We start from the raw sequence: 12035 nt of genomic DNA on the forward strand, positions 1-12035 counted from the left end.
AGGACCTCCTGTCATTGTGTGCTGCAGAGATAAAGGGAGGTTGAACCCTGAGTCAGAGGACAGACTTCATGTCAAGGTTGAGCTCGTGCCAAGTGTGTAAAGATGTTCACACTGATAAAGTCATCTGAACCGTGTTTGCAGAACAAACAATTATGCGCATTAATTAAGTAGCCTACAATTACTCAAATACTTTATTTAGGTAAAATTTTCAGGTCGTTTTGCTTGAGTAGTTCAATTTTCTGTTTCTTCATACTTCTACTCCATTACATTTCAGAGGGAAATATTCTACTTTTTTAACTTCAGTACTCTTATCCGACAGCTTTAGTTTCTGAATACTTTTCAGATTTAGATTTTACAAACAAAACATATGGTCAGTTTATAAAACTGTGCTATCCAACAACTATCAAACAGTATATAAAATAGTTCAAATGAGCTTCACCTCCTCCGACTGTAACATTAAAATGCTGTTTTTAAGATTTATAATATAACATATACTGTATAATAATCTTACTCTCTGAGAGGGAAATTCAGTGTTACAGTGTATCGGTCTTGTGGATATCATGCACATAAAATTACCTATTTGTCAACTTTACCTAATAACTCAGTCAGCTTTCTGACACTGTCTGAACTTGCTGGATTCAGGGATCATGTTCTCCCATAAATCATGCCACACCGTGGCTGTATTTCACTTTGTTCCTGTCAAAGTAATATTAATGGAGAGATTTATATTTCTGTTTCTTCTCCAACAGACTTATCCATGTACTGCTGAACTGCTGCTGTTTTGGATTATTAAAAACTTTTTTGTTATTAAACTTAAGTCCAGCAGCTCTGAAAATACAATATTATGTACAGTGGGTTTGGGCTCTGGAGAAAGGCACCAACAGGTTCACATGAGGTCACATGGGGTTACATGGGTTTGTGCTGATTCCCTCTGGCAGCAGCGGCCGACTACTTTGTCCTCAAGGCTCAGAGTCAACATCAGGCTGCTGCTGCTGCCAAACGGACAGACACGTCTGAGCTCTGTGAGATCAGCAGCTACTGATCAAGATATAATGCCAAACACTGCATATATGATACCGCAGATATGAACCACCTAATTCTGAAAAATGGCCCTGAAAACATTGTTTCAAATCTTAAGTGTTTCTCAGTAATATTTCAAATCAAAGACATATTGAAAATTGGAAAGGACGATCCTTTAGGAATTAAACACTCAGAAAACTGAACTTCTCTGCTTCCTCTGTGCTGTGTTGGTGTGGTTTGATCACATTTCATTGTAAGTGGAACATCACCAGAAGCAAACAACCCACCAGCTGTCAACACATTTTGATTAAAATGTTGCTAAATTCTGATTGGTTCATGGCTGTACTGATGTAATCTTTTCCCAGTTTAGCCTCGCCCACTTTAACCCAGTGACAGCAGCGCAGAGAAGACAGCGCCACCATAAACACATGAAATAACCAAAACTATGCAAAACTATGCAAACTAAGTGTGGTTATAGCACAGCATCAGTCATAGTAACAAGCTGGCTGAGAAAACAGGTTTTCAGGGCCTTCAAGAGGTCGGAAATATCAAAAGAAAGAAGTTGTGTATGGGAGCAATGGGTCGCCCTCCAGCAGAAATTTACTCTTTTAATTAACTGATTAGGCTGAAAGTATATAATCGACCGCTAACCATAATTCTCCAGTCAGTCATGCATTGTCCTTCCAAATACTTCTTTAACGCTTGGTGACAGAGCTTAACCCACAAAGGATCTTTCCATGTCATCTTCCACATTATAAACATAAAATCAGCCAAACCTAAAAGCATGTAGTTTTCAGCAGACTGGTAAGATGGAAAATGGTACCAGTGGCTGATTCCAAAGGTTTAAAAGCAGCTGTAGGAATGTTGACGGACTCAAACTAGGAGCAGCTGCATTGTGGACGTCAATGTTTGATATTGATCAGTGTCTCCAGCTGGAGCAGTTCCTTATCTAACAGAGCAAAACCGAGCCCCTCCTGATCACCATGTTTATCAGGCTTTCGTTCTCTGTTTGAATGAATAATCTGGACGACAAACATCCGCCATCTGTTCCTGTATTAGGAGCAGGAAGTTATTTTTGAGGTTCAGGCAGGATGCCAGTTGGCGGGCACAAGGAATGCAGGGAGCGTTTGGGAAGCTCCATTATCCCACTGAAGGTGATCGCAGTGGTGGAACAGCTGGGTGTTGTCGTTCACCTGATGATAATGCTTGTGTGGCGTACAGATGGGGAGAGAAAATTCAAATTCAGCTCCTAAAATGTTTTATTAGCCAACAGCAAAAATTGGCTAACGCTACAATACCCACACACCATATTTCAATTAAACGGTTCGTTTCTGTTTGTGATGCATTTGAAGACTTGTTAATACATCACAGCTATCAGTGTTGGTGCCCAGTTCCTCCTCTGTTCATTTCAGTTAAAATACAGCCACTGGTGTTGTAATAGCCTGACTTCCTGTGCACCAGAACAGCACTATCATACAACAGGTGCTTGGAAAGCCAAGTATATATTAAAGGCTTTCATGAACCAGGTACATATTGGCCCCATTTTGCAAAATACAACACGACAGGCAAAAATCCACCTTGGAGATGTGCCAGCACAAGCCTTTGTATGATTGTACGATCACTCACTACTTTATTGTCCTCTCAGCTAACAAATCTATGAAACCTGCCTGGGTGGCTGCTGACACTCAGGACAGTTTGACAAAGAAAAGATAAACAGACTAATATTGCATGTAAGGATGTTAACATATGCAAATGTGCACCTAACAAAAATCACTCTGTTGGAGATTTTTGTAGGTATTTGGTCATAAACCAAAAGCACTGGACTTGATGATGACACAAGAAGAAAAATAAGATCACTAAAATCATTATGATTCATCCTGAGTGGAACTTGTATGTCTGTATCAAATTTAATGGCATCCAATAGTCGAGGTTTTTCAGACTAAAGAAGAGTGGTGGGTTGAGTGACCAGATGTTGTTATCCATGGAGCCACACCACTAGCATGGCTAAAAATCATCAAAAGAGATCAAAAGATTTTTTTAAAATCTAAATAAACAGTATAAGTATCACAGTAATGAAGCTTGAATGAGTAATGATGGAAACTCTCAGTGGAGGAAACAGTCAAGGCCATGATCTGACACAGAGGGACAAGGATCACTGTCAAGCTGACCTGCTGCAACCTCATAGGCTCTGCAGATAAAACAGAGCATAAAACCTACTACAATTGCTGGTGATGTAATAACCCATACCCAGTTGTATAATTAACAGAGCGAGTAATAAATGTGCTAACCAGTGAGGTTACACACAAAGTCTGCCTTTGATTTAATCTGATCAGCCCTCCTAATCAACTCTTAGTGACCCGGTTGAACCAGATGCTTTCTAGACATAATCCCCTGTCATTGCATTTTAATAATAAGCATGGTCCTGACACATAAATACACACACACACACACACACACACACACACATTACCTTAACACACACGTGTCCCAATCCATGCAGTCTGCATCATACAATAGCCCTGTTTTTTCTTGTCTGTGTTTTGACTCTTGTTTATCCCTGTGGGGCTTTTCTGGTCAGGAAGAGGAGGAGGCAGCAGACAAAGATAAATACAATTACTGAGAATCAAATCACCCACAAACACATGGTTTTCTCTCTCACCTCCATTTACACTGCTGCATACTGACAGCAACACCTGGCCATGCTTCCTGCACCGTAGCTGATGGTAAAGGATTCACAAACGTGGTCGTTAAATGTAATTACAGACAGACTCTATGCAGTGGGGAAACCATACCTCCTGATTGTATTGACATCTGCCCGCATAAACTGTAGGGAAGAGAGTTCATATTAAGCTTTGTGGGTTTTTGCAGGGTGATATAGTGAGTGAGCAGGGAGATAAGGGAGCTGCCACACCTGAAGTACAGCAGATGAAGAAAATAAAACTTCAAATTATTTATTTTCAACTCTGTACATGAACATTTAAAACAACCAAGAACTCAGGTAAGGTTTTCTTTTGTTTCTTTCTGTTTAGATCATCACTATTTACAATGTTTTACACCTCTAAGTAAAGCCATGAAGTAAAGCCTAAGCAACCTAAACATTTCAGCTTTTTCTTTTAATCTTTAGATTATCATAATGTATATTTTTAAATGTTAAATAATTGGTTATTATGTGCTGTTGGTTATTATTAGACCTGTTTGTGTCTAATTAACCTTTGAGGGACACAGAAAATGATTTGAATTGAACTGAACAGTTACAACCTTTCAGCTTCTTTAATTATCACTACCTTGAACCAAAACTCTACCTACAAAGAGCTCTGGGTGCTTTGTTTCCACAGTGGGTTCACGGATGTACTGAACAACCACTCCCATAGTTAACCATCCCACCTTTAAGAACTGGCAACACATACATTTATGTTGTTGGCACAGGAAAATCAGAATAAGAACCACATTTCCTCCCTTTAGGTATGAAGCTGTAAATGTTGTTGTTTGGACCCTGAACAGAACTCAGCTGAGAGGCCTGCTGAGCACCCTCAGCACCAGCGGAGGAAATGGGTGGATGTTTTGGAGGGGTTCCTGAGGGACGCTGCACTTCCAAACCTGCTACCATACATGCAAACATACATGACTGCCCTCGCTCCTTTGCCTTCTCTCTCTCTCTCTCTCTCTCTCTCTCTCTCTCTCCCCCTCTCTCTCTCTTATGAGTCCATACATGACCTTCCCCCAGCCCCCCAAATCAATGGGCCCTTTCACAGATCACTCTTCATAATGACCCACTGTTTGAGCCAACGGATATTTGGGGAGGTGGAAAAAGAGAGAGCTTTAAGCTGCAGCTTTTCTGTCTTGCATTATTAGAGAAAGCTGAGTTGACATGAGTGTACAGCAAGAAGGAGCTTGATCATAATAGGCCAGGCTGAGTCAAGGAAGCCCTGAACATATCCTGAGGAAGGTACCGCTGAGCCTTTGCATTAACAAGCCATATGAATGTGTCAAGTGTGGTCATACGTTCAGACGTTCTTCTATTTATAGTTGATCACATAGAGGTACTGTGTTTCTTTCAGTTTTTTATTTATTTTTTTATTGTATCTCTTTTACTCTATTTTTGTCTTTTGTGTTCTACTCATCTCTGTAAGTAAAGAAAGAAAGTAAAAGTCCACTTTTTTAAATATAACAAGTTACATTTTTATAGACAAACTTAAGTTAAAATACATTTCAGTTAAGAAATTAGTTTATATATTTGCACATAGCCGATACAGAAGAAAAACCCAGATGACTGAAATAAAACAGATGTGACAGGACGGTCAAGAAGCCATACGCTTGTGCAGGTGACCTCTTAAGAACACAAAATAAAGAAAAAAATGGACCAATATATTTTTTGATGCTTGTTTTCACTTGTGTACTTATTTGTGTGTATGTGGGCATAAAAAATAGTTTGCAATATCTCTTAAATTCAACAGCCAGAGCACCGAAAAGGTTAGCTCATCTGTGATTCGAATCAGTGGGTAATGTATACAGTGCAGAGGTTACAGCCTTCCCACTGTGAGTTTTGACAGTCTCGTAATTTGCCATCAACACAACTGGACCTTTGAAAGAGAGACCGCCACCACTTGACTACTCTGCTTCCCATAATAAAGGACAAACACTCAAAGCTAGTTAACCTTGCTTGCGAGTTTCCCAAATGTTGAAGTTTGTAAAGCGACATATGGTTTAAAGTGATGAATGGTACAAAATACTATGATATGAGTATACAGGGCTATGTTGCAGTCAATAGTGCCTGGAAACTGACACCACATCTTGTTGAAATGCTCTCAAAAGTCAGTCAAACGCTACCATGGGAAACACTCACCCACAGACCTGAAACTTGACCTTGAAACCTGTCATACAAATACAGTATAACTTCAAAGCAGCTCAAATTTTAAGGTAAGAAATCAAAGAAATAGATATTTTTAAAGAAACCTTTTGACAATAGTGTTGGACAAGAAATCTTTTCTGGCAGAGAGAGGCTATGTGTGTGTTTGTACTTGCGTGCATGAACATGTGGGTGTGTTTTGGCCTTTTTCATGATGACTGTACCCACAAAACAAGGTGTGCCACTGAACTCGGTATGACTGCAGACTGAAAACAGCTGTGCTGCAGGCAGGTCAGCATTTGCCAAACAGAGCTGAACGAGGCATTGAACTTCAGGCAGCAGAAGATTCGGCCAGAGAGACAGCGGAGCTTCTCCAGTCAAACTACTAAATGGCATTTGGCAGAATGAGCCAGAGAGGCGTCATCATTGCACTTCAACAAAACCCCCTTTCTTCTCCAGGAAAGAGGACAGAGATTAGTGTGTTAACCTAGTCTCACAGTGTGTTTATGTAACCTTTTTGACCCTGCAGAATATGTGAGTCTCTCTGTCTTTCAACATGCAAACACACAGAGGCTTTTCGACTTTCCTTCTTTCGCTTCATTCTTATTGTATGAAATCATTCCAAACTTTTGAGCATTTGTTTGCATATGTGTTTGCGTGTTTCCTCCCCAGATACGTTTTCATATCAGAAAGGCCCCAGATTAATCATGTGAGATGTTGAAAACCTCATATGACAAAAATGCCTACAAACCAAATGTGCCTATATGTGAGTTATTATTCCTTATATGTTTTCATGTGATGAAATCAGATTTTGCTTCTTGTAAGGGAGTCTTGTGCAGCACGATCTGTATTTGCACTTGAATGCGTGCTATGGTTTTTCTTTGATCACATCCGTTAGTTTCTCCAACCAATTTCTACAACACCCGAGCTCAACAAATACCTTTCCTCCCTGCATTCTCCCTCCTCTCACATGTCTCAAGTCCTGGCAGCACATCGTGAAATGAAAACACCTCCTCTGTCCAAATCCTCACTATAAACAAGAGCACTGTCAGGGATAAATGTCACGTTTCACCGTGTTTGTCTCAGCGTGTCTAAACAGTTTCATCTCAGTGTGGACACACTGCAGATCTTTTACCCCTCAGTTCAATAACAGGCCTGAATTGTTGGTTCCACTTTCCTCCTTGTTGCCAAATGAGCCTCAGTGATAGTACATCTACTGTATAATCTGCAAAATATATGTTTGGTGTGCAATGTTGAAGTTACTGCAAAGTGGAGGAACTGATTCCATGTCAGCCTACATCTTGTGCAAACTTTTGTTTAAAACATTGCCCTTCCTTGTGTGCAAACATTATTATCACGATAAGAGGTGGATTTTGAGATGTTTGTTTTGTTTCCTCTTCTTCAAGCCAGTATTTCTTGGCTGTGTTAAACCACAATATAAATTCAAAGCTCTTTAAGATCTCTATATGTGACAGAGAGGTCAGTGAAAGAGCACTGAGGGAGCCTCCTATATTTAGTTCACCTTTTGAAAAGAGGCTCAACTCCTAAATGCCATTTCCTTCATACACTTTTGCTTCTTCTGAACTAACCATTACTGTACTGGAGCACAAATTACAAGATCATCAATCATGGCTGAAAACCTCAAGTGTCCAAATATAAATACAATCTCCAGCCATGAAAAAGCAACAGGCACTCTGTATCTTACCTGTAAGGTAGTTGTTTTTTTTCCTGTGGAGAGGAGATTAACTACATCTTTGGTGGGTGTTTCAGGTGCATGCAGGCGTGTGATGTGGAATGATATTTTTATGCTTTCATTGCAGGAAGGGATTATGGACATTCTGTGTAAACGTAAGACCACACACACAGAGAGAGAGAGAGTTATAGATGATAGAGGAGAGCATGTAGGTCTCTTTAATGCAACAGGGTCAGTCTCACATGCTAATCTGCATATCAAAGAGCTGCATAATTACCTAAACCAAGGAGGTTTTATTTCCATGCTTGTCAGCTTAGAATCTATGACAAGGTTGCCATGAAATTTAGTGCAGAGATATACAGCTAAGTGATGTTGCCGTTGTTGTAGTTGTTGCAGGATGTTTGATTTCTAGCTTTAAACAATTACTTTTTAAAACACAGCAAATATTAGCCATGCTAGCAGTATGGCTCAGGGACAGTAATATCAGCCTGTTGGTTGGTCCAGACTAAAATATGTCAACAACTATATGATGGATTGACATGACATTTGATACAGACACCCATGGTCCCCACAGGATGACTCCTAATAACTAGGTGAGGACCAGACCTTCCCCTTGGCACCACCAGCAGGCTAACCTTTGGGTTTATAGTGAAATCATCTAACAGCTGTTATATGGATCATCTTAGCAATTTGGTGTTTTTTGTGAATTTTGGTCATCTGGACTTTTCATCTATTGTGCTCTCTTTACAATGATCATTTAGCTTCATGTAGCTGCTGGTGTGTCTGTTGACTTCACAGGCCACAGGCAGATATTTTCTAGGTGAAGAAATCCTTTTAACATTGAGCATTTATTATTTTTATTCCATCAGTTTTCCAGTACATATCTGGACAGTCAGGGTTGCCTGTACATCCTTCTCCCTAGCTGCGTCCTTCAGCTTTTCCTAAGGGTTTCTGAGGAGGTTACCAGGCCAAAGCTCATGACCATAGGTGAGGGTTGGAATGTAGATTGACTGACACACCTTTATCTTCAGGCTCAGCTCCCTCCTCAACATGACTATCCAGTACATCATCCACATCACGGCTAATGCTGCTCACCCTCATGCTTCATCTTACCCTTTCTCATGAACAAGACCCCAAGGGAATCCTTCACTTGAGGCAGTGGCTCATGTCCAACCCTGAAGGGAGCGATCCAGCATAACTTTGATTTCTTGTGGGACAACAATATGAAAAGGAATGTTTTTTTCCAGAAAAAATCATTTCTTGAAGGTTTTAAACAGATGACAGCACTATAACCTGCAGTCACAAGTCTGTCTTTGCAGCAGGACTGTGGTTGCCTGTTCATTTGCACATGAGATTCAAAGGCACACGTGTGACTTCAGTCAGCCTTTCATCACATACAGTCTCGTCTCTGAAAGCTGGCATGCAAACCATTTACCCAAATATTTACTATTAAAAAGGTTATAAACTGTATGCGGATCTAAGCGAGACTTTTTACTAACTGTCCCATTACTGTTTATATATATATATATATATATATATTTACTATATATACTGTATTAATGTTTGTGTATGTGAAAGAGAGGCAGCGAGGTAGAGAGTCCTATCATATCAATGGTGGTCTGTTTAGCGTGGAGCACAGCTAAGAGACCATTCAGTTGTCAAAATAAAGCCTGTGGAAGTGAACCGTGGGTCACTGCAGCCCTCCGAGTTGGTTTATTAGTGTGGTCTGTGCAGAGGAGCAGGCAGCCTTTAATGTATGCTGCTTTACACTGCAAAAAGGGCAATGAGGTCCTCTGAGATAGAACTTCAATGGGAAAAAAGCTTTGTGCTCTCTTAAATTTGTCCTAATGCAAAAAAAATCACTGATAAATCACATGGATGAGTCCAGGATAGCAACTCACTAGTAGCATTTTGAAACACTGAGTCAGGGCAGATGGCCACTCAGAGTCAAGCCAAAGGCTAGTGCCCTCCAAACTTTTGGGTACTCTTTTAAGAGCTGCACCCATTTGCCGGTTTATTGCCGTGAAGGTGGGCAAGGTCTCATCCAGTACACCCAAACATAACTAATGAAATTCCTGAAACTGAGCTCCCACCAATAAGCATCCATCTACCACAGCAGAGCGCAAAGGGAGCACTTCCCGTGAGGGTGTGACGCCCGGCACAAAAGCCCCTCTATCCACTCCTCACAGCCCCGACCCTGACCAGAAATATCACTCACTGCTTTTCTATTTGGAAGCCACGGGGCTGGGAGCACAGGCAACTCTCTCTCTCTCTCTGTCTCTCTCTGCTGTTTCACTCTTCTTCTGTGACCTTTGACCCTGAACTTAACTGAAAACAGGAACATTTACTGTGTTTCTTTGTCTGTGTCTGTGAAGGTTGCGATAGCAGTGCTCACAGTTTGTTTCGGTTTTGGGATGTTGAGTGGCCTCTGAGGAGGGGAGCAGGTTGCCAAGGACACAATAATAATAATACAGCATGATGTTCTGTAAAATCTTTTTATTAGCCAATGTGACCAACAAAATCACTCCTGTATCCACAGACGATCATTCAGTCTGCCACAATCCGCCACCTTTACTTTGTATTGATGCAGAAAAAGTCTAAATCTAATGCTTGTAATAAAATGTACTGACCTCCTCGACAAAACTGAGGCCAGTTATTTGTTATTCAACTTGCTATTTAGCTCTATAGCTGCTACAAGTTCTCAATTTCTCACTGTTAGACATTGCTGGTGGCCTAGAAAGAGAAAGACTCCATGGCCAACTGTGCAACATGACCCCAAATGCAAAAGGCCCAGCAGACAGATTGAGTCTGATTTGAATCCCGGATTGGTCACCCAAGACTAATTTTCGAATTTGAGCAGATCAGTTCATCTTCAGTGTGAACACTCAATTAGCATAAACACAACATACAAGATCAATAAATATGCTTGATGTTATGTCCATTCATCTTAAAGATGTCCTGTTGCGTAGGCAAACAAAAGCTCAGTGTATATTGAGAGTTCTAGTGTCCTTCCCTGACTAGCTACACTACTCTTCCTCTTCACCGCCGTTGCAGGCACATTGCTGCATTTCTTAGCACACTACAGACACTAGCAGGTAATTTTAATAGCGTGTCAGCATTGGTAGGAATGTGTATCTTGTCACCAGGGTGCATGTGCACACATGCATGTGTGTCCTCATGTGCCTGCACGAGATATGGGTACCCGCATCATCACTCACCCACTCACCCAACAAATCGCTCAACAGCCCTACTAAAGATTAAAAAACTCCCCAGGATACCTTTAAGTGTCTGAAGCTGCAGTTTCTCTAATGGACACTAAATGTTGGCCCCAAGAGGACATCAGGAAAGAAATGATTTTGTTCAACAAAATCTTAGGGTCTCAATGGGGGCGTGTTTACTCAATTCAAAATGGTTCATCATACTCAACTATGGTGGCTGCAAAGTACTCATCCCACCTCTGCTCCCTCAGTGTCTTTTTATGTCTCTACAATATGTTTTCATTGGCCAGTGGGCCAATCTTCCAAAATGTAGGCATATTTCATTAACATGCTGAGCCTGAAGAAAGAACCAGGACCACATCCAGAGAGAGCAGGAGGGGGAGAGAAAGAGTAGCCGTCACTCTCACCCGTACTGCTTAGAAAACATCAAGCTTTGTAATTGTGTGTGCAGTGAAGGCATGTGTGTGATCACCACCCACATGGAGGAGCATCCATCATGATGCTTAACATGCTGGTCAGGTGTGCAGGCCACCCAGGTCTTCCCTCTCTCTCTCTCTCTCTCTCTCTCTCTCACACACACACACACACACACACACACATACTCGGGAACAGGTGTAATTTTATAACCAGTTTGCTGAAATCAGTAGATCTGGTGTGAAGCCTGCTGCAAGTCAAAAACTGACAGAAATCATTAGTTTCACATCCTACTGACTGCACAGGACCTGCACTCCTTATTCCCCAGTGAGCCAGATGTGTATCATCACACGCCCTCCCCTTTCTCCCTCTTTCTCTCCCTCATTACACACATATTTTCCATGTCTTTTCTTGGCTCATTGAGACTTCAAATCGTCACCACGGCATTCTGCCTCTGTCGGCCGGAGGCACTGCTTTCTTCCCTTTGGTCTTGAACTTGCATAATGCAAAGACTAGAAACAAAAATGATTTTAGCCAGTCTCTCAGGAAACAAAGCGTTGCACCTAAATAGAAAACACTTCTGATGTACTTGTGCTTGACTTCAGTAATTCTATTTTCTGTTATGTAATTTAATACTTAATGTTAAACTACATTTCATAGGGAAAGTTTGTACTTGTTACTCCATGACATTTATTCAGTAGCTGGGCTTAGTAATGTTTATGATAATAACACACTCTGTAAGGGGTCATTCTGCATATGAGTACTTTCACTTTTAATACTTTAAGTATATTTTGCAGGTAATAATTTCCCTTACAAAAGAATTCATCCCAGTCTGTTCACAGGT

Source organism: Pempheris klunzingeri, chromosome 8 (assembly GCF_042242105.1).
Source record: "Pempheris klunzingeri isolate RE-2024b chromosome 8, fPemKlu1.hap1, whole genome shotgun sequence".
Lineage (NCBI taxonomy): Eukaryota > Metazoa > Chordata > Actinopteri > Acropomatiformes > Pempheridae > Pempheris > Pempheris klunzingeri.